Source organism: Saimiri boliviensis, chromosome X, assembly GCF_048565385.1.
Source record: "Saimiri boliviensis isolate mSaiBol1 chromosome X, mSaiBol1.pri, whole genome shotgun sequence".
NCBI classification, from domain to species: domain Eukaryota; kingdom Metazoa; phylum Chordata; class Mammalia; order Primates; family Cebidae; genus Saimiri; species Saimiri boliviensis.
In genome coordinates this window covers 42,489,486-42,510,969 of record NC_133470.1, presented here as the reverse complement: position 1 = coordinate 42,510,969, position 21,484 = coordinate 42,489,486, and the positions used below count along the sequence as shown (strand labels likewise).

The following is a 21,484-nucleotide window of genomic DNA, read 5'->3' as shown; positions in this document are numbered from 1 at the left end:
GTTGAGAAAAAAATAGTTTGGAAAGGTGGTTGCTGAGGGTTGGAGATAGGAGGGAATGAGAAATTATTGTTTAATGTGTAACAAGTTTCAGTTTGGGGAAATGAAAAGAGTTTTGGGGATTCATTGCACAATGTGAACACACTAAACACTACTGAACTGTATGCTTCAAAATGGTTATAAGGGTACTATGTTCTTCATGGTTTTGTTTTGTTTTGTTTTGTTTTTTTGCTGTTACGGAGTCTCGCTCTGTCGCCCAGATTGGAGTGCAATGGCAAGATCTTGGCTCACTGCAACCTCCGCCTCCTGGGTTCAAGCAATTCTCCTGCCTCAGCCTCCCAAGTAGTTGGGATTACAGGCACCTGCCACCATGCCCAGCTAATTTTTGTATTTTAAGTAGAGACAGGGTTTTGCCATATTGGCCAGGCTGGTCTCGAACTCCTGACCTCATGGTCCGCCCGCCTTGGCCTCTCAAAGTGCTGGGATTACAGGTGCCCGGCCAATGGGTACTATGATAGTTGCATAGTTCAGCAGATTGAATAATCAAGAGATTTAATATTTGTCTGATGTATCTGGGGCAATTTTTTAATAATTAAGAAGGTAAATGTTACATTATCTGTATTTTACCACAGTTTTCAAAATAAAGAAATATTACAAGTTAAAAAGGCTGGAAGCATCTAAACCAAAATGGAAGCAACAATTATATTTAGAGAGTATAAATGGAATAGTTGTTAGATTTAGAGGTACTGTTGGGGTGCATCTCATCTGGTACACTTTTCTCTATTTATAAATTTGCAAAAATAAACATAAAAATAGTTGAGAGGGGGAGAAAGGGTTGATACTTTGTGAAATGCCCCACAGGGCACACCAACATGTCTATTTCTGGAGCCATCTCCTTGTTTGTTTCCCAGCTCCTGCTGTGCCCTCCATATCACTCTGTTCACAACCAGCCATCTGGGTAGGTTGATTGGCTTTCTAATGACTGTTAGTCTACAACAGTCCCGAAGAAATAAAGTGGTTGTGGTTACTTTTAGCAAGCTGTAAACTCATTTAACAATCCAACTTATGTAATCTCATCATGCCCAGCAGCTAAGGGCCACTGCTCTGGGCTTTTTTGTCCCCACTTTGCTCAGGGCCCTACGACTCTGTCCCCAGCAACCATCAAATAATATACTTTGGCCAGATCCACAAACATGTATTGAGCAATGCCTATACACAAAACAGGAACCAAGAGAGTTTCCTGAGGCAAGCTCACATCTTTTTGGGGAGGTCACAGGGGGAGTCCTTTGGCCCTGCTTCCTTGGGTTCCAGATCGAGATGAAAGAGAGGAGCCCAAGCTATGGCTGTGAGATCACAGATTGCCCTGTGGGTGATGCTGAAAATGTTGGATTGGAGAGGAAGATAAATTCTAATAACTTTGTAGGCCAAACTCATCTCGTATTAATGAGAGGTTCCTACGTTTGGCAGGCATTGTCCAATTTAGGTTAGAGCTTGACATTTCAGCTTCCAACGTGTATGTATATATAAAGATCATGTAGCCAGATGCGATGGCTCATGCCTGTAATCCCAGCACTTTGGGAGGCTGAGGCAGGTGGATCACGAGGTCAGGAGATCGACGCCATCATGGCAAACACAGTGAAACTCTGTCTCTACTAAAAATACAAAAATTAGCCGGGCGTGGTGGCATGTGCGTGTAATCCCAGTTACTCGGGAGGCTGAGGCAGGAGAATCGCTTGAACCCAGGAGTTGGAGGTGGCAGTGAGGTGAGATCACACCATTGCACTCCAGCCTGGAGATGGAGTGAGACTCCAGAGTGAGACTCCATCTCAAAAAAAAGGAGAAAAAACAAAGTATTATTAGAAGGTGGAGGAAACTATTGTAATAGGGAGGATGTGCCTGACTGTAAAATCTGCAAGAAAGGGATTTAATACATGCAGTTGATCAGCATCACATGCTGTCCAGAATTATTTAAAAATATTTTATTATCAATCTTTGTAACGTACCTATGAATATGTTTAATCACACAGTTGAAAGGTTTGAAGTATATGAAGATAATGAGATGTATCTAAAACTTTCTCTTATTCAGCAATAGATCAGAGTATGGAATTTACACTTTCTTGCTAATATTTAGAACATACCGATTAGACATGGTGGCTCACACCTGTGAGGATCCCCAGGAGTTTGAGATCAGCCTGGGATACGCGGCAAGACCCCATTTCTACAAAAAATACAAAAATTAGCCAGGTGTGGTGGTGTGCCTGTGGGCCCAGCTACTTGGGAGGGTGAGGCAAGATGATCACTTGAGCTAAGGAGATCGAGGCTGCAGTGGGCTGTGTTTGCACCACTGTACTCCAGCCTGGGTGACCCAGCGAGATCCTGTTTCAAACACACAGACACAGACAGACACAGACACACACACACACACACACACACACACACACACACACAGAATAGAAAAGAGGGGAGGTAGCCAGATTTGGTGGCATTAAAAATTGAGACAATGCGGCCGGGCGCGGTGGCTCAAGCCTGTAATCCCAGCACTTTGGGAGGCTGAGGCAGGTGGATCACAAGGTCAAGAGATCGAGACCATCCTGGTCAACATGGCGAAACCCCGTCTCTACTAAAAATACAAAAAATTAGCTGGGCATCGTGGTGTGTGCCTGTAATCCCAGCTACTCAGGAGGCTGAGGCAGGAGAATTGCTTGAACCCAGGAGGCGGAGGTTGCGGTGAGCCGAGATCGCGCCATTGCACTCCAGCCTGGGCAACAAGAGTGAAACTCCGTCTCAAAAAAAAAAAAAAAAAAAAAATTGAGACAATGCAATTAGCGCTGAAATCTCTTGCTCTAGATACCTGATATTATGCTATTATTTTTGAGTAACTTTATTTTTCCAGGAAAGCCTCAAATTTAAATATTCTGTCCTGCTGTCAGAATATGAACATTTGACTTTATACAATTTTTAGTTTGTTAATACTGTCATAATACCACTGGGCTTGTCAAAACATCTGTATGTATTTCATTGTAACAAATTACAGGCAGCCCTTGTTTTACAGATTGTCCAAGCAATCTTAATAACCAGTAGGAATCATTATAATTGTTCCATGACCTTTGCAAATTACTAAAAACATCAAAATTTATCTTCCTGTCATTTAGAAATGTATAGGACATCAGAAATAGTAAAATTAGTGTTTATTTAGTGCATTGTAATTTAAAACATTAGACAAACTGAGAATTAGAGGGTTTTATTTCTTTGTAAAAGGCTATCAAAAGTAGGCAAGGGGCAGTGGCTCACGCTGTAATCCCAGCACTTTGGGCAGCTGAGGTGGGCAGATGACTTGGGGCCAGGAGTTCGAGACCAGCCTGGTCAACATGGCAAAACTCCATCTCAACTGAAAATATAAAAAATTGACTGGGCGTGGTGGTTCTGGCCTGTAATCCCAACACTTTGGGAGGCCAAGGTGGGTGGATCACAAGATTAGGAAATGGAGACCATCCCAGCCAACATGGTGAAACCTCATCTCTAAATATACATTATATATATATATATAAATTTAGCCAGGCGTAGTGGTGAGCACCTGTCATCCCAGCTACTCAGGAGACTGAGACAGGAGAATCGCTTGAACCCGGGAGGCAGAGGTTGCAGTGAGCTGAGATTGCGCCACTGCACTCCAGACTGGGCGGCAGAGCAAGAGTCCGTCTCAAAAAAAAAAAGTCTCAAAAGTAGTTTGAGCAGTGTTTGCCTCCTTCTTTTTATAGTACAACTTACAACATGGAGCAAGCACCTTTTCTATACCTTCGCAAATTGTCATACTCCTTTCTAAGTTTGGATCAGCTTCCAACATTTTGTCCTTTGCAATATCTCCTGGAGTTCCTTTAATGTGAAGTTTTTGCTGGCATCACTCCCTTAGAGACATCTTTTCAGCACCACCATTTTCCTCATTTGTAAGTTTCATAAGTTCCTCTTCACTAAGTTCCTCTGGTTGCATAAGCATCTCGAGAACGAAGGCAGGGTCAGCATTCCCACAGTCAGCTTTTTCTTCTATAACTCCATTTATGTTTGATGCAAATTTAACTTCCAGTACAGTAGTTTCCCCTTATCCATGGTTTCACTTTCCATGGTTTCAATTAACTGCAATCAACTGCAGTCTGAAAATATTAAATGGAAACTTACAGAAATAAACAAGTTTTAAATTGTGAATCTTTCTGACTAGAGCAATTAAATCCTACTCCATCCCACCCGGAGGTGAATCATCCCTTTTGTTCAGCAGGTCCACGCTGACTTTGACCTACCATCTGTTAGTCACTAGACAGCATCTCAGTTATGAGATGGAAAGAAATTAGTAGATGTAGAGTTTGGTACTACCTGCAGTTTCAGGCATCCACTGGGAGTCCTGGAAGGTATCACCCTCAGATAAGTTGGGACTACTGTACATCAAAACTGTGCAAAGCAAGGACCAACTGTAGCAAAACCATGTGATTCCACAGCATCTCACAACACTCAGTAAACGTGTTTTCCCAGGGTTAGTGTCAGAGTTTAATTTGTACAAATAACTTGACGATCATGGGATGACCCAAGATGTCCCTAGAATGCTTACACAAGTGCCCTTGCACCCCACAGCAGAGGGAAGATGATTTGGGGTTCTGAACACGGCCCTTAGATACCTGGGACTGAACACTCCTAGGGAGAGAAAAGCACCACACTCAAAGCCTGCTCCTGAAAAGACTGGGGGAAGTAGGCCAGGCATGGTGGCTCATGCCTGAAATCCTAGCACTTTGGGAGGCCGAGGCGAGCAGATTCCTTAAGCTCAGGAGTTCGAGACCAGCCTGGGCAGCATAGTGAAACCCTGTCTCTACAAAAACGTGCAAAAATCAGCCAGGCATGATGGGGCACGCTTGTAGTCCCAGCTACTCAGGAGACTGAGATGGGAGGATCACTGAGCCCAGGGAGGTTAAGGTTCCAGTGAGCCATGATTTCCCCACTGCACTCCAGCCTGGGCAAACCTGGGCAACAGAGTGAGATCCTATCTGGGGAAAAAAAAATTGTAATGGAAGTAGCGGGGCTCACTTGGAGCAAGTATTTGACGCAGTGACTTGCAGAAGACCTCTGAGAAGACAGTTAGGCCTCAGCCATTGCCTCAAATTTGAATCGTTGATTGCGAGAGCTTCACAGCATTATATTCACCAATCAAGGGCACTTCCTGAGCAGCTGGTCACTCAGGATGTTGCTGAGAAAGGCACTTTGCTCTGCCCAGCAACAGAGGGGGCTGGGACTATTCCAAGTACAGAGAGAGTTAGTTGAGAGAAACACTGCTGAAAGAATCAATGGAAAAATCATCCAAGAGGGGCTGCTACTATTTACTGGCCTATGCAATACTTTATAAAACCTCTCACAGCAATACTTGCTCTTTTATTCAACAAATTATTACGGAGCACCAACTCTGGCCCGCACTATGCAAAGTCCTCGGATAAGGTGGTGAAGGTCACAGATTTCTTAGGAGGGTAGCCACAACCGATCATGTCATTTTATCAAAATATCAAAATAAGTGCCACAAAGGAGATTCACGGGGTGGCATAACAACATACAAAGCAGAAGTGGTATTTGGGGAAGATAGCTTTCTTGAGGGGGTAATATTTGAGCTGATCTTTGAATAAAATGAAGGTCTTAACATAACTTTGAATAAAATGAAGTGGATTTAGCATACAACGTTGGTAATCTGGATACAATCTTGGCTCTTCTGAGAGCATGGCTACCCCCCCCATTGACCACTACCTCACTGGTAGGACCCAGATAATTTTGTTAAGATGCTCTACTCTACTCCCATTAAAATGTGAGGTCCACAAAGGCAGAGTCAATGTCTCCTTTGTCCCAGGCAGTACTCCTGGCATAGTCATTAGGATTTGCTCTATAAACACCCAGCTTCCTTAACCTTGGCATGGGCTGTGGGCACAGCTCTCATATGCATGCTCTACAGTTTCCCAAAGATCCCTAGTGGGACTGAGCCTCAGTTCCCCACAGTGATAACCTACTTGACATGGCACGCTTTACTGTCTGCCTTCCCTCCCCTGTCTCATTTCCACACTCCTTTGTTAGCATTTCCTGAGATCGTCTCCCAGATAAACAAATTACTTGCACTGAAACTCCCAGGACCCGCTTCTGGGAGAACACAAACTTGGTCAGCTGTCTATGAGAGTGCCATTTTCCTAGGAATGTGCTAAGTATTTGACGTAAAGTTGTATTTGGGAAGTGTAAGAGGTATTCACTGTATTTTCCCATGCCTTACAGATAAGAAATGGAGGCTCTAAGAAGTAAGAAACTGGCCCAAGATCTTATAGTAAGTTAGTGGTGGAGCTAAGATTCCAAACAAGACAGTCTGACTCTAAAACTGCATCCTTAACCACAATATAAAGTTTTAGGCTTTTGAAACATAATTTGTCAGCCAGGTGCACTGGCTCAGCCCTGTAGCCCCAGCACTTTGGGAAGCTAAAGCCAGTGGGTCACTTGAGGCCAAGAGTTTGAGACCAGCCTGGCCAACATAGCAAAACTCCCTCTCTACTAAAAATATAAAATTAGATGGGTGTCGTGGTGGGCACCTGTAGTCCCAGCTACTCAGGAGGCTGCGGCAGGAGAATCGCTTGAACCTGGTAGGTGGAGGTTGCAGTGAGCCAAGCGAGATTGCACCACTGCACTCCAGCCTCGGCTACAGAGCAAGGCTCTGTCTCAAACAAAAAAAAAGAAATATAATTTTTCAGCTATCAAGAAGTTCACATTAACTTCAAGTGTGCTCATCAAGTAGCACCAGCAAAGGCCATCTGCATTTGTGAATCCTCTCTGATTGTACTCACTCTGCTTACTTTTAAGGACAATTCAATTTTATTTGTATTTATTTATTTTTGAGACAGGGTCTCTCTCTGTCATCCAGGCTGGAGTGCAGTGGTGTGATCATAGCCTACTGCAACCTCAAACTCCTGAGCTCAAGGGATCCTCCTGCCTCAGCCTCCCACATAGCTAGGACCTCAGGCTCACACTATCATGCCCAGATAATTGAAAAAAATTTTTTGTAGAGATGAGGTCGTGCTATGTTGCCCAGGCTGGTCTCAAACTCCTGGGTGCAAGTGATCCTCCCACTTTGGCCTCCTAAAATGTTGGAATTACAGGCATGAGCCGCCATATCTGGCTGACAATTCTACTTTACGGCAACCTGGGTTCAATAGTACTCTAAAATACAGATTACATTCTCAGTGGCGCATAAAATATTTTAGGGCAATTATTACCGTCATGGGGAGGGACACGACTAAAGCAAACTGTAACCCAGGTTTTATCCTAATTTTCACAAAATCCGAAGAGTCCAAATGAGTGGATGTTTTGAAATTTGTAAAAGTTGATCCACATAAAAGCTACAATATGAGCATATATCTTACTCCATACTTAAAGATGAGGTCAGAAAAAGGTGGTTAAGAGAAAAAGAAAAATTGTTTTATCTGAAAGGTAGAAAATAAAGAACAATCAGTGGGAGCTAAAAATCCAAAAGTTAGCTGAAGAAGTTCTAAATTGTAACTCCCAGGGTTTTAAGTGTTGAGATGAGTTTTCTTCATATGAAACAAAAGGAAAATCAGTTAATGAGACTGAAGGTGAAGTGTTACGAATCTGCAGAGAAAGCAAGCTGACAGCTTGACTGGCATATTGAAGGAAAGGAGGAGAATGAATGGAAAATTTATCAGACAGAGTTTACAGTTGCCTTTTTAACCTCAGCAATGAACAGGAGTGAGGAAGGAAAAAATGCTTTTATCTTTAAAATAAATGCCTAAAAATCATGGACAATAATTGTCTGGAAATAGGGAAGATTTGTCCAACTGCTATAAAATGCAATTGTGATGCATCTAAATGCAAGAATCAGATAAAATCATGAAAATAGAATGCCCATAAATAATTGAGAATTAATGCCGAATGCCCTGAGGTATCCAGCAAGGCACAGGTATTTTGAGGACCTGCTTGGGCCCAATAGAAACATGAATAATCAGGCCCAAAGATGACAGAGGCAGGCATGCATTACTTGAGAATGTTTTTTCTCCTTTTCTCACTTTCCATTTGGATCCCTGATCTGTTGACTGGGTTAGCTTTCAACCATACTTTTTCTTCATCTCATGGTTTGCTGCTTTTTCTGTGAAGTGCTTGGTTGAAGTCTTTGATCCTTTGATTATTCCTGTGGCCTCTCCTAAGCAGGTGGCCCCAGAATTCAAACTTTGTCCTCAGTCCTGGATTTGTTCCCAACAGTTAGACTCCAAATATGAAGAGTGCCAGATAGGTGATGGAACTCTGGGGGATACGTGAGTACCAGGGGCCTTCCACGATGCAGAGCAGTGATTTGAAAGTCAGAGGACCCATTGATTTTGGCCCAGCCTGCTTTGTTTACAGCTGTGGTTGGTGCCAGGACAGGCCAATGTCCTTTCTGATCATCCTCCATGGGATATACAGTGTGAGACCTTTTTTTTTTTTTTTAATGTAAGTGGGTCACAGACCTATTCTTTGCCCTAAATTAAGGCATTGTTGGACTCAGATAGCCCTAAGGTAGGTCTATTTGTCAGGGTTCTACAAAGAAACAGAACCAATAAGAGACAGAAATAGATACAAATATAGAGTGAGGGATGGATGGAGAGATTAGATAGATGATAGATAGATAGGTAGATAGATAGATATAGATAGATAGATATTTACTATATAGAATTGGATTATGCAATTACGGAGGCTGCAAAGTCTCATAAAATATAGTGGGCAAGCCAGAGACCCAGAAGAGCTGATGGTGTTGTTCTAGTCAGGGAGCAGAAAAAGACCGATGTACCAGCTCAAGCAATCAGTCAGGTGAAGTTCCCTCTTAGTCTTTTTCTTCTATTTAAGTCTTCAGTTTATTGGATGAGGGCCACCCACACGAGGGAGGACAATGTGCTTTATTCAGTCTACCAATTTTTTTTTTTTTTTTTTTTTTTTGAGACGGAGTTTCGCTCTTGTTACCCAGGCTGGAGTGCAATGGCGCGATCTCGGCTCACCGCAACCTCCGCCTCCTGGGTTCAGGCAATTCTCCTGCCTCAGCCTCCTGAGTAGCTGGGATTACAGGCACGCGCCACCATGCCCAGCTAATTTTTTGTATTTTTAGTAGAGACGGGGTTTCACCATGTTGACCAGGATGGTCTCGATCTCTTGACCTCGTGATCCACCCGCCTCGGCCTCCCAAAGTGCTGGGATTACAGGCTTGAGCCACTGCACCCGGCCGCAGTCTACCAATTTTAATCTCATTTCAAACTACGTTCATCCCAAAGCACAGACACACCCAGAATAATGTTTGACCAAATGTCGGGGCACTCCATGGCCCAGCCAAGCTGACACATTAGGTTAACCATTACAGTAAGATCATCTTTAGAAGTAAGCAGTGAGTATTGCCCCAATTTCTGGGAGACGTCCTGGGATGGCTCCTCACCCCCACCCACCAAAATGTCTATCCCAGTGTTCTATTGGCTCAGGAATAAATCAGAACAAATGAGAGGTTGTTTGGTATGTATGTGTGTATTTTTTTTAACATCGTGTTGCAATGGCCCAGAAGACTGATGAAAAGCTTTCATTTCTGCCCCTGTTTCTTCTGGCCTCCAGAAAGCCCTGTGAAATCAGGACAGATCCTATGGCTTTTTTGACTCATCAGAGGAGTGAAAAAAACCAAACTTAGAAAAAGAAAAGAGACAGTCATCCAATAAAATACAGCCAACTCCTGTATATTACAAAATATTATATATTTGTAATAGAAAGTTTTCTTTTACATTGGGACTGAATTCCTGATACGAATTGCTTCTCTTTCCTTCCAGCAGCTGCCAACTCTTCTTCCTTCACCTGCAGCTGCTGCTGGAAAGTGGCCACTGTCAGTCATCAGGAGGCGCCTTCTCATCAATGCTTAAATTGCATATTAGCCAGGATCTTTCATTTAAACAGAAAGTATCCAAATGCCTTATGCTTTTTTTTTTTTTTTTTTTTTTGAGACGGAATTTCGCTCTTGTTACCCAGGCTGGAGTGCAATGGCGCGATCTCGGCTCACCGCAACCTCCGCCTCCTGGGTTCAGGCAATTCTCCTGTCTCAGCCTCCTGAGTAGCTGGGATTACAGGCACGCACCACCTTGCCCAGCTAATTTTTTGTATTTTTAGTAGAGACGGGGTTTCACCATGTTGACCAGGTTGGTCTCGATCTCCCGACCTTGTGATCCACCCACCTCGGCCTCCCAAAGTGCTGGGATTACAAGTTTGAGCCACCGCGCGCGGCGCCTTATGCCTTCTTTTACATCTCTTTTACACAACACTTTTGTGGCTAAATGATAGCCACAAAAGTGATGAGTTTTGGTAATTAAAATTCCTGAATTCCTTCAGGTTCCATTTGGAACCAGATTTCATTACAGATTTGTTTGTTTGTTTGTTTGTTTGTTTGTTTGTTTGTTTTGAGACAGGGTCTTGCTCTGTCACCCAGACACCTGGAGTGCAGTGGTGCCATTGTCGCTCACTGCAGCCCTGACCTCCCAGGCTCAAGTGATCCTCCCACTTCAGCCTCCTGAGTAGCTAGGACTACAGGCATGCACCATCGTGCCCAGCTAATTTAAACATTTTTTTAAGAGACAGATTCTCCTTATGTTGCTCTGCCTTATCTCAAACTCCTGGACTCAAGCGATCCTCCCACCTTGGTCTCCCAAAGTTCTGGGATTATAGGCATGAGCCATGGCACCTGGCCCATTACCATTTTAATAATCTTTCCTATTATTTTGCTTTTGTTTGTTTGCTTGCTTGTCTTGTTTTTTGTTTTTTTATAATTTTTTTTTTTTCTTAAAGACAGGGTTTTACCATGTTGGTCAGGCTGGTCTTGAACTCCCGACCTCAGGTGATCCACCCGCCTTGGCCTCCAAAGTGCTTGGATCACAGGCGTGAGCCACCACACTCGGCCCGCCTATCTTGTTTTATTTCACTTCCAAGCAGCTAAGAAGTTCTGTAGAGACAGATTTGATCATACATCCCAATTTGCCAGGGACAGTGTCAATTTCTGCCTATTGCCCTGGTTTAATTTGTTAATGACACCTCTTTTCAGTCTCTAAAGTCTCCCAGTTTGGATGATAAGTCATATGTTCACTCTATGAATAGAAGCCATTGGAACAGTTTAATGGTAATTTAGTCTCATTGGCAAACGTTAAGCAGTTCTACTATGTTCCTCTGTGCTTTTCTGAAAGAAGGTCGGAGCTTCAGTATAGGTGTTTGTGAGTGTCAAAGTTAACATCTAAAAAGGTCCAGCCTGGGTAACAAGAGTGAAACTCCGTCTCAAAAAAAAAAAAAAAAAAGGGTATCTTCATGGAGTAGTCTCCGCTACACCACTTCAAGCACTATGGGAGATTTCTGTTTACATGGTTTTAAATCAGCTCATCTCTTGATCATTCAAATTCCACGCCAAAAGTCTATTCCTAGAATCCGATGGTTTTATTTTTAGCATTATTTTAATGTAAATTCAGGATTTCTATTTTTTCTTTCCAACTTTATTTTTCAAATAAAAGTTTATTTTTCCCTGAAATCCTGAACCCTTTGAACTCTGTCAAGAACCTGCATTTCCGTATGTGTTTTTCACTCTAAGACAACAGGTTCCTTTTCGCATTGTCAGTGGAAGTGTCTTTCATTAGAGCCCAAGTTGCTGCTCAAGACTATTCATTTCGGTTAGCCTATTTGAATACACCCAAATAGAAGAATATTCATTGTGAGGCTGAGCAATCCTCATTCTTCTGATGCCCATTTGAAGCCATCATTTAATTCATTGTATGGGATCTTCGCCCAAGTAAAAATCTGTGTTTTAGGCCGGGCGCGGTGGCTCAAGCCTGTAATCCCAGCACTTTGGGAGGTCGAGGCGGGTGGATCACAAGGTCAAAAGATCGAGACCATCCTGGTCAACATGGTGAAACCCCGTCTCTACTAAAAATACAAAAAATTAGCTGGGCATGGTGGCGCATGCCTGCAATCCCAGCTACTCAGGAGGCTGAGGCAGGAGAATTGCCTGAACCCAGGAGGCAGAGGTTGCGGTGAGCCGAGATCGCGCCATTGCACTCCAGCTTGGGTAACAAGAGCAAAACTCCGTCTCAAAAAAAAAAAAAAAAAATCTGTGTTTTAGCCAATAGTCACAGAGTGACTCAGAAAAATAGGAAAGAATGAAGTCACTATAGCTAGACAGAAGCTGGACCTGCTAAGGGACAGCTGGCTGAGGGAGGTGCCCTGTGCTTCAGGGAAGGCTGAAGGAGGACTCTTGTTCTTTTTTTTTTTTTTTAATTTATCCCCCTCTTTTCCTTTCGTTCTCTGACTCACCTTTATTTTTCTTTGCTCCCAACTTCTTGTCTTCTCCGTTCCTTCTGTTCTTCTTGCTTCTTTCTTCTACCTTTTCTTTCTCCTGTTTTTCTCTTGTCCCTTGTCAACCTAAATAACAAATGGAGAGAAGCTGTCTAAAAAAAAAAAAAAAAAAAATGCTACTTATTCGAATAGGGCATTGCCCTAAGAACATGCATGACATAGTAAGCTATGTGGGTATTCTGGGAGATAAAAGAAGACCAGAGTTTTAAAGGACAAATGAGGAGGATTACAGGATTATTTTGAGATAATTATCCTTGGCTATGAGCACCAAGGGTGGCGCCAGTCCAGGGTTGGAGAGACAGTTGCTGAGAAGATACACTAGCAGATATATTTTTTGTGCAAGGTTGTGGTTTTTGCAGAGTCTTTCATGGTAGTTTTCGTTATCAGGCGTTTATACATGAGAATCCTCTCTTCATGGACTTCCTCTCTATCTGTCAGGGTTTCAGGGTTTTTTAAATTTTTTATTTAAAAAAATTTTTTTGAGATGGACTCTCGCTCTGTCGCCCAGGTTAGAGTGCAGTGGCACAATCTCGGCTCACTGCAACCTCCACCTCTCAAGCAATTCTCCTGCCTCAGCTTCCCGAGTAACTGGGATTACAGGCATGCACCACCAGGCCTGGCTAATTTGTATATTTTTAGTAGAGATGGGGGTTTCACCATGTTGGCCAGGCTGGTCTCAAACTCCTGACTTCAAGTGATGTGCCCACCTTGGCCTCCGAAAGTACTGGGATTACAGGTGTGAGCTACCTTACCCAGCTGGTTTTGTTTTTTTTTGTTGTTTTTTTTTTTTTTAAGACACAAGTATCTCCACTTTTATTCTGACAACTTTCACACCCCCTCTCCTTTTACCTCTTCAGTTTGCCCTCTTTTCTTGCTCTGCCTCTGGCCCTATTATTGGTTCCATCTTGCAGTGGATCTGAAAACCTCTCACTTTTCTAATCTCTTACACTCTAACAAAAACTAGGAACCCTCTCCCTGGAATAGGGCATACAGATACGCAAATCAAACATAAAAATTCTGAGAGTTGGTGATGCTTGAAGCTTTCCAGGCTAAGACCTTCTGGGATAAGTATTCTTGTAGTCCACTTCTTTTTGTAAATCAAGTAATAAAGTGGTTTTAAGGAACCACCATAAGGAGACAAAAATGACTTAAGTGACATTTGGCAAATGGGTAGGCAGCATGAAAGTTAAAATCAACATAAAAGATCAGACTGGATCATAACCAGGTAGGGAGCGTTGGAAAGCACATGAGGCCCAGGACAATTTCAGCTTTTCACATACTAAGGTTGGTTGTAAGTCAATGTTGAAAACAGAGACACAGCATTATCTGCATTATGACATCTACAGCTAGGTCTTCAACTATCATGGGTGGCAGCTATAGGTGACATTTTCTGTATACTGTTATCTCAGTCCATTTTGTTTTGCTATAAAGGAATACCTGAGGCTGGGTAATTTATAAAGAAAAGCAACTAATTTGGCTCACAGTTCTGCAGCCCATACAAGAAGCATGGTGCCAGCATCTGCTTCTGGAGAGAGCCTCAGACAGCTTCCACTCATGGCGGAAGACAAAAGGGAGGCAAATGCGAGCTGGCATGTAGAAATCACATGGTAAGAGAGCAGAGGCAAGAGAGGGGGAAGGTCCTGGGCTCTTTTTAGCAATCAGCTGTTGGGGAATTCTTGCGAAAAACTAACAGAGGGAAAACTCATTCATTACTCCAAGAATGGCACCAAGCCAATCATGAGGGATCCATCTCTCTAACCCAACCGTCTTCCGCTAGGCCCCGCCTCCAACATTGGGGATCAAATTTCAACATGAGGTTTGGATGCTCTAGTACTCAAACTATAGCAACAACAAAACTCTGAGGCATTATATACTTGCAAGGAGTGGCATTCCAGTGAATTTAGCTGCTCGGTACATGTTAATGGCCCTGAGGAATTTTTTAAATAAATGAACATTTTGGACATTGAAGAATAATTTTAATTTGTTAGGAGTTATTTTTATTTTAAACACAATACACACATGCACAAGCTTCCTTTAGCCCTTCTTTCCAAAATATATTTTAAAGCCTCTTCCCCAAGGTACTGTGCTATTGACAGGAAGAAGCTCTGCTTTGCATATCTGTCATCTTTCCTCAATTCTCCTATTTGGATTTTTTCTTATTTCCTACCAACCACCCAGTGAAACCAGATGACAATTTTACATCTAAAGGAATCTGCATGATATAAATGTGCTATTAAATAAGCGTCATGGAAATGTATTGCTCTATTGTAAATTACTAATATAATCTCATTTCCATCTGAAGATTTTTTAATGGTTGAATGTTTAGTAATGGTAAGTTAATGACATATTAAAAATGAAACAGGAACCATTTATCTGAAGTATCAACAATATTATTATTATATATTTTAAAAGGTCATTTATTTAAAACATAATTATAGAATGACTCTAAACCACAGAGACTTACTTTTTAAAGCATATATTTTCCCACTAATACTTAACTATATTTAAACAGTGGTAGTTGGATTTTTAAAGGCAGGAAGCACTACATCATTACTGTATGTTTGTCCTTTGAACAAATTTGGCCCATAGGGCATTGACCTTCTAAAATCAAAACCAACGGAGCCCACATCAATGAATCAATAGTCTGATCTCTCCTCTTTTGCCCTAGATTCAGGTTCTAGGGATTATGTGAACTTAAGATAAAAAGGAATATGATGAAAATAACTTGGCTATCTGAAAAAAAACCACCTGGGATATGGGGGAAGTCAAGTGTACCAGTTAAATGGCACTTCTTCCCTCCAGGAAAGGAAGGAACTCTCCAAGTTATCATGATAACCTGAACATGGTGTGGGTTGGTAATTAATTCCTAATTATCTAAGAAAATGAAAGCTATAACTTATCCAAAATAGAATTTGCTTTAAATTTTTCAAAAATTCTGTTTTGCTTAGCGTTTATCTTCCTGCTGTGTTTTTTTTAAAACTACTGTGAAAATAATTATATTTAACCTGAGGGGGACAGCTTAGTCTGATGGAAAGGAATACAGGCTTCTTGGAATGTGCTGTGAAGGGGAAGATACACTTTAAGTGAAATATTCACCACAGAAATATTTACCAATAGAAAGTAGAGATGCTAATAAGAATTTATGTTTATGTAATACCATACAATATATAAATTTCACATGCATTATATATTCTCCAACTCTAGGAGGTAGAAAAGGTATATGTAATTATTATCCATAGTTCACAGAGAGACAGATGGAGAGAAAGACAGTCAATGGGGCCAGACGCTGTGACTCATGCCTGTAATCCCAGCACTTTGGGAGGCCGAGACGGGCGGATCACCTGAGGTGGGGAGCTCAAGATCAGCATGACCAACATGAAGAAATTCCTTATCTATCAAAAATACAAAATTAGCTGGGCATGGTTGGCTCATGCCTGTAATCCCAGCTACTCAGGAGGCTGAGGCAGAAGAATCCCTTGAACCCGGGAGGCAGATGTTGTGGTGAGCTGAGATTGCGCCATTGCACTCCAACCTGGGCAACAAGAGCAAGACTCCATCTCAAAAAAAAAAAAAAAAAAGGTCAATGATAGAATTTTATTCGTTTTTTAATTGTCTATGTAGACATTTAAATTTCAGTTTAGTGCGAATCCCAGCTGTATCCCTCCTGATTGCCACAGATAATTTTTGGTAATAGCACATCTTATGTATGTAGTAACCAGGTTTTACCTCTACCAGGTGTGGCATCCAAACCAGGGACTTGGCAAATGCACGCATCCCCAGTGGTTGTCAGTCTTAGAGAATTCAGACCATTTCCAGGTTAATATCTATTTTGGATGAGTGTTTTGATCATGGAAACAGTTTGAAAGGAGGCTGCTAGCTATTCAAATATGAACTTACCTTCACCAATTCATCCACTCCTCTACTTATCAAATACGTTTTGAGCATAGGGTATGCCAAGCATTATCTGGGCCATAGGAAGATAAGAGTGTATTAGAAGTAGTCCTAGACTGCAAGAAGCTAAACAAAATTACCAAATCATAAAACCACAAGTTACAAAGTACTTGTGGGAAGCTGGGCACAATGGCTCCCAGCACTTTGGGAGGCTAAGGCAGCAGATCACCTGAGACCAGCCTGGCCAACATGGTGAAACCCCCATCTCTACTAAAAATATAAAAAATTAGCCGGGTATGGTGACGAATGCCTGTAATCCCAGTTACTCAGGAGGCTGAGGCAGGAGAATCACTTGAACCCAGCAAGTAGAGGTTGCAGTGAGCCAAGATCACACCACTGCACTCCAGCCTTTGTTTGGAAACTGATTCATAGAAGAAATTAAGAGGCACGATGGCTAATGCCTGTAGTCCCAGCACTTTGGGAGGCCAAGGCAGGTGGATCACTTCAGCCCAGGAGTTTGAGACCAGCCTGGGCAACATGGCGAAACCACATCACTACAAAAAATACAAAAATTAGTTAGGCGTGGTGATGTCTGCCTGTAGGCCCAGCTACTCGGGTGTGGTGGGGAGCTGTGGTGGGAGAATTGCTTGAGCTCGAGAGGAGGATGTTGCAGTGAGCCGTGGTTGTGCCACTGCACTCCAGCCCAGGTGACAGAGCAAGATCTGTCTCAAGAAAAAAAAAAAGAAATTAAGAATCAGTCCAGGCTGGGTGCGGTGGTTCACACCTGTAATTCCAGCACTTTAGGAGGCCAAGGTGAGTGGATCACGAGGTCAGGAGTTCGAGACGAGCCTGGCCAAGATGGTGAAACCCAGTATCTATTAAAAATACAAAAAAAAAAAAAAAAAATTAGCCAGGCATGGTGGCGCAAGCCTGTAATCCCAGCTACTCAGGAGGCTGAAGCAAAAGAATTGCTTGAACCCAGGAGGCTTAGGTTGCAGTGAGCCGAGATTGTGCCACTGCACTCCAGCCTGGGTGACAAAGTGAGACTCCATCTCAAAAAAAAAAAAAAAAAAAAAAATCAGTCCAAATTCTTTGAGTTCTCATAATTTGGGTGATCCGTGAATCCTTCTGTATTCACAATGAACTTACCATTTGTTTTCTGGAAGCATGTGACATTTGTCTTGATTATAGAGAGAAAAACATTCTGCCTGGTAACCTGGTCTGGGTCAGTCTGTCCATCTCTCACATTTGACCACAAGCTATGAAGGGCAAGGGCTTCACAGTTGACTATGGTCCCCTCCTTATCCTTGCACAAAAGATGTTTACAATGAATGCCCATTTGACTGAATTAAACAAAGAAGGTGTTTTAAAATTAGCAATGTGTGTGCTTTCCTATTTTAAGAACTGATTGGAATTGCCTTAAGATGATTCTCCTCTATTGGGCAGCAATAAGCAGAAAGCCTTAGGAAGGGTTCTTTTCCATCCTCCAAAGAGGAAATGTTTTAAAGGGCGCCTCCCCACATTTCAGGCCTCTCTTGGGTCTACCCCAAAATGGCTTTGTGCTAAGTTAATAAAGAACAGATGACTTACTTGACCCGCATTTTCTGAAACTATTTCCTCATATTTTCTCCTGTATGTAAATATTTTCTCTTGAATCCAAATAATTTTCACTGAAATGATGAAGCTATTGTAGTTTTTTAGCAAGGTTTCTGTGTGGGTCTTGTTTAATTAGTTATGAGCATTAAACACACACACACATATACACCCCAACAACATCTGCAAAAATGTCCATATGCATCATTCCATTGCACTACTCAAACATATAGAAGAAAATTAGTTAAATAAAAACACACGACAGTGAATGTGTCTGCTGGGAGTACCTCCTTGTGTTTTACATTATCACACCTAAACATTAAGTCAGCCCCTTAACTTGATTTTAATGTATTTAAGCAATAACCATCAAGGCACAGGGTACTTTCTGGGAATTAATGAGCAGCAAGAAGAGTTGATGGCCTAAAGTCGAACCAAGGACTGTTAACCCCAGCTGGCTATTAATTCCCCAGGAAATGCCCGGCACTGGGGTTGGTATTACTGTTTATAAGCCCTTTATACATGAAGAAAGGAATTACATATATCCCCCCGCCGTGCCTTCATTTCAGAGAGTGCTGTGGGAAAGCAGGGAGCTGAATCACACTGTTGTTGCTGCATCAAGCCTTTTCTGCTAAATTAAAAGTAATTACCAAAATGAAGGCTTTGGTCTACAACCAGACATATGTAAGAGCCTCTCTACATTACTCTCCTCTTCCTCATTCCCACCATTGGCAAATTAAAGGAAAGTAGTAATGGCAGCACCTTCCTGGGACATTTTTAATGAGGTCTAGCACACATGCGGTAAAGCCCGTGAATCTTAAGCATACAGCTTGATATAATTTTTAGATACATACCAGATCAAGGTTCAGAACATTCCCAGTATCCCCAAAGCCGTCCTCATTTCCTCTCCCAGGTGGTACCCTAACAAAGGTGATCACAATTCTGCCCTCAGTCTCACAGATAGTTTTGCCTTTTCCTGAATGTCGTATAAATGGATTCATTCAGTGTGTATTCTTTTGTGCTGTTTTTTATTTCACTTAACATCATGTCTGTGAGTTTCATACATTGTTGCTTCTCGGTAACTTTTAAATGCAGTAAAGTTTAAAAAACAGAAAGCATTTCTGACCTAGGAGAAGCTTTTTTTTTTTTTTTTTTTTTTTTTTTGAGACAAGAGTTTCACTCTTGTTGCCCACGGTTCATCGCAACCTCCACCTCCCAGGTTCAAGTGATTCTCCTACCTCAGCCTCCAAAGTAGCTGAGATTATAGGCATGTGCCACCACACCCAGCTGATTTTTTGTATTTTCTGTAGAGATGGGGTTTCTCCACGTTGGTCAGGCGAGTCTCGAACTCCCAGGTGATCCACCCACCTCAGCCTCCCAAAGTGCTGGGATTACAGACCTGAAACACTGCACCCAGCATCCTATGAGAAGCTTTTATACCTTAAAGCCTGAATGTCTAGAATCTGTTTGCTCCGAGAAGGTAAACACATATTTATGGGCCCTGGCACAGTAACATCCAACAACACTGTATGTTTAGGACATGATCAGTTCCGCCTATGGTAAAGCAATTGCTTTCTTTTTTCTTTTTTTTTTTTTTTTTTAGAGAGTTTCACTCTTGTGGCCCAGGCTGGAGTGCAACGGCGCCATGTCAGCTCACCGCAAACTCTGTCGCCTGATTTCAAGCGATTCTCCTGCCTTAGCCTCCCGAGTAGCTGGGATTACAGGCACCCACCACCGCGCCTGGCTAAGTTTTGTATTTTTATTTTATTTTTATTTTATTTTATTATTATTTTTTTTTGAGACGGAGTTTCGCTCTTGTTACCCAGGCTGGAGTGCAATGGCGCGATCTCGGCTCACCGCAACCTCCGCCTCCTGGGTTCAGGCAATTCTCCTGCCTCAGCCTCCTGAGTAGCTGGGATTATAGGCACGCGCCACCATGCCCAGCTAATTTTTTGTATTTTTTTTTTTTTTTTTTTTTTTTTTTTGAGACGGAGTTTCGCTCTTGTTACCCAGGCTGGAGTGCTATGGCGCGATCTCGGCTCACCGCAACCTCCGCCTCCTGGGTTCAGGCAATTCTCCTGCCTCAGCCTCCTGAGTAGCTGGGACTACAGGCACGCGCCACCATGCCCAGCTATTTTTTTTGTATTTTTAGTAGAGACGGAGTTTCACCATGTTGACCAAGATGGTCTCGATCTCTTGACCTTGTGATCCACCCGCCTCGGCCTCCCAAAGTGCTGGGATTACAGGCTTGAGCCACCGCGCCCGGCCTAATTTTTTGTATTTTTAGTAGAGACGGGGTTTCACCATGTTGACCAGGTTGGTCTCGATCTCTCGACCTTGTGATCCACCCGCCTCGGCCTCCCAAAGTGCTGGGATTACAGGCTTGAGCCACCGCGCCCGGCCAGTTTTGTATTTTTAATAGAGACAGGGGTTCTCCATGTTGGTCAGACTGGTCTCGAACTCCTGACCTCAGGTGATCCACCCACGTAAGCCTTCCAAAGTGCTGGGATTACAGGCGTGAGCCACCACTCCCAGCCCAAGGAAACTGCTTTCTAAGGCTGTTCCGAGGACAGGCTAATGAGAATTACGCATACATAAACATTTATAAAAGTGTAGTTGAGGCATCTTCCCTAAGACCCCCTCCCACTGCCCTATCATGAAAGGAATTCTTATCAAGTACCTATTGTAAGGCTGGTTGCCACACTGGGAGCTCGGACATGCCCATCCCTCTCCGCGCCTGAAAACTACGTCACCATGCCGCGCTTGACATCAAGCCCTGCACTCAGCATCTAGCTCCGCCACCAGCTGCCCCAACGCCCACTTCTGCACTGCACCAGAATCTGCACTAAACACTAAACTCTGCACTGGACACCTAGCCCGCCGTTGGAAAACCTGGCCAAAATTTAAAAGAAGCCCCGCCAAAACCTGCCCAATAGCATTTTGACCTGTCCACATCCCACTCCTACTGGGCCGCGGCTCACCGGAAATCCCGCCTACCTACCAATAGCAGCTTGCCCCATCCACTTCCTGTCCTTGTACCGTCCATAACCAATCAAGACATTCACTCGCCATAAAAACCCCCAGCCTGGGGAAATCGGGGGTGACTTCCCTGGTTGTTTTTCCGGGGACCTTGTAACCTCACCCGGGAGTTGAATAAATTAGCATTTAATTTTCTTATGCTGGTCTCAGTTTCCTCATTCTAAACTCGGCAATAACCCTTACACCTATTATATTAGATATTAGTCCTCACAACACTCCATAAATGTAGGCTTTGTTTTCTCCAGTTTACCGAAGGGGAAAACTGGAATGCTAGTGAATTTGCCCAAGGTCATAGTAGTAAGTACCAGGATTGGGACTCATCATCTGTCTGACCCCAGAATTCAAGCGCTTTCATTACCTCCTCAGCCAGGCAAGACAGGGGAGCCAGAGGTAGTCAGTGACTGGAGAGAAGAGGAGCAGCCAAGCAGAATGTTAGTCTCCAGCGTGAAGCCTTTTACCCTGGGGTACACTTGGCCCTTCTGAAATGACTTTTTGTAGCACAACTTTGCTTTAGTCTGTTATTTGCCTGTGTGGGGTATGTCTTAAACGCCTGAATACCCTCTCA

At 42.9% G+C, this 21,484-nt stretch overlaps 1 non-coding gene across 1 annotated transcript; it reads left to right on the top strand.

Moving 5' to 3' along the window:
- Positions 1–503: 503 nt before the first annotated feature.
- LOC120366700 (small nucleolar RNA SNORD77) lies at positions 504–571 on the top strand. Its single transcript, XR_005581278.1, has one exon. It is a non-coding gene; the product is annotated as a small nucleolar RNA SNORD77 (small nucleolar RNA).
- Positions 572–21,484: the final 20,913 nt, after the last annotated feature.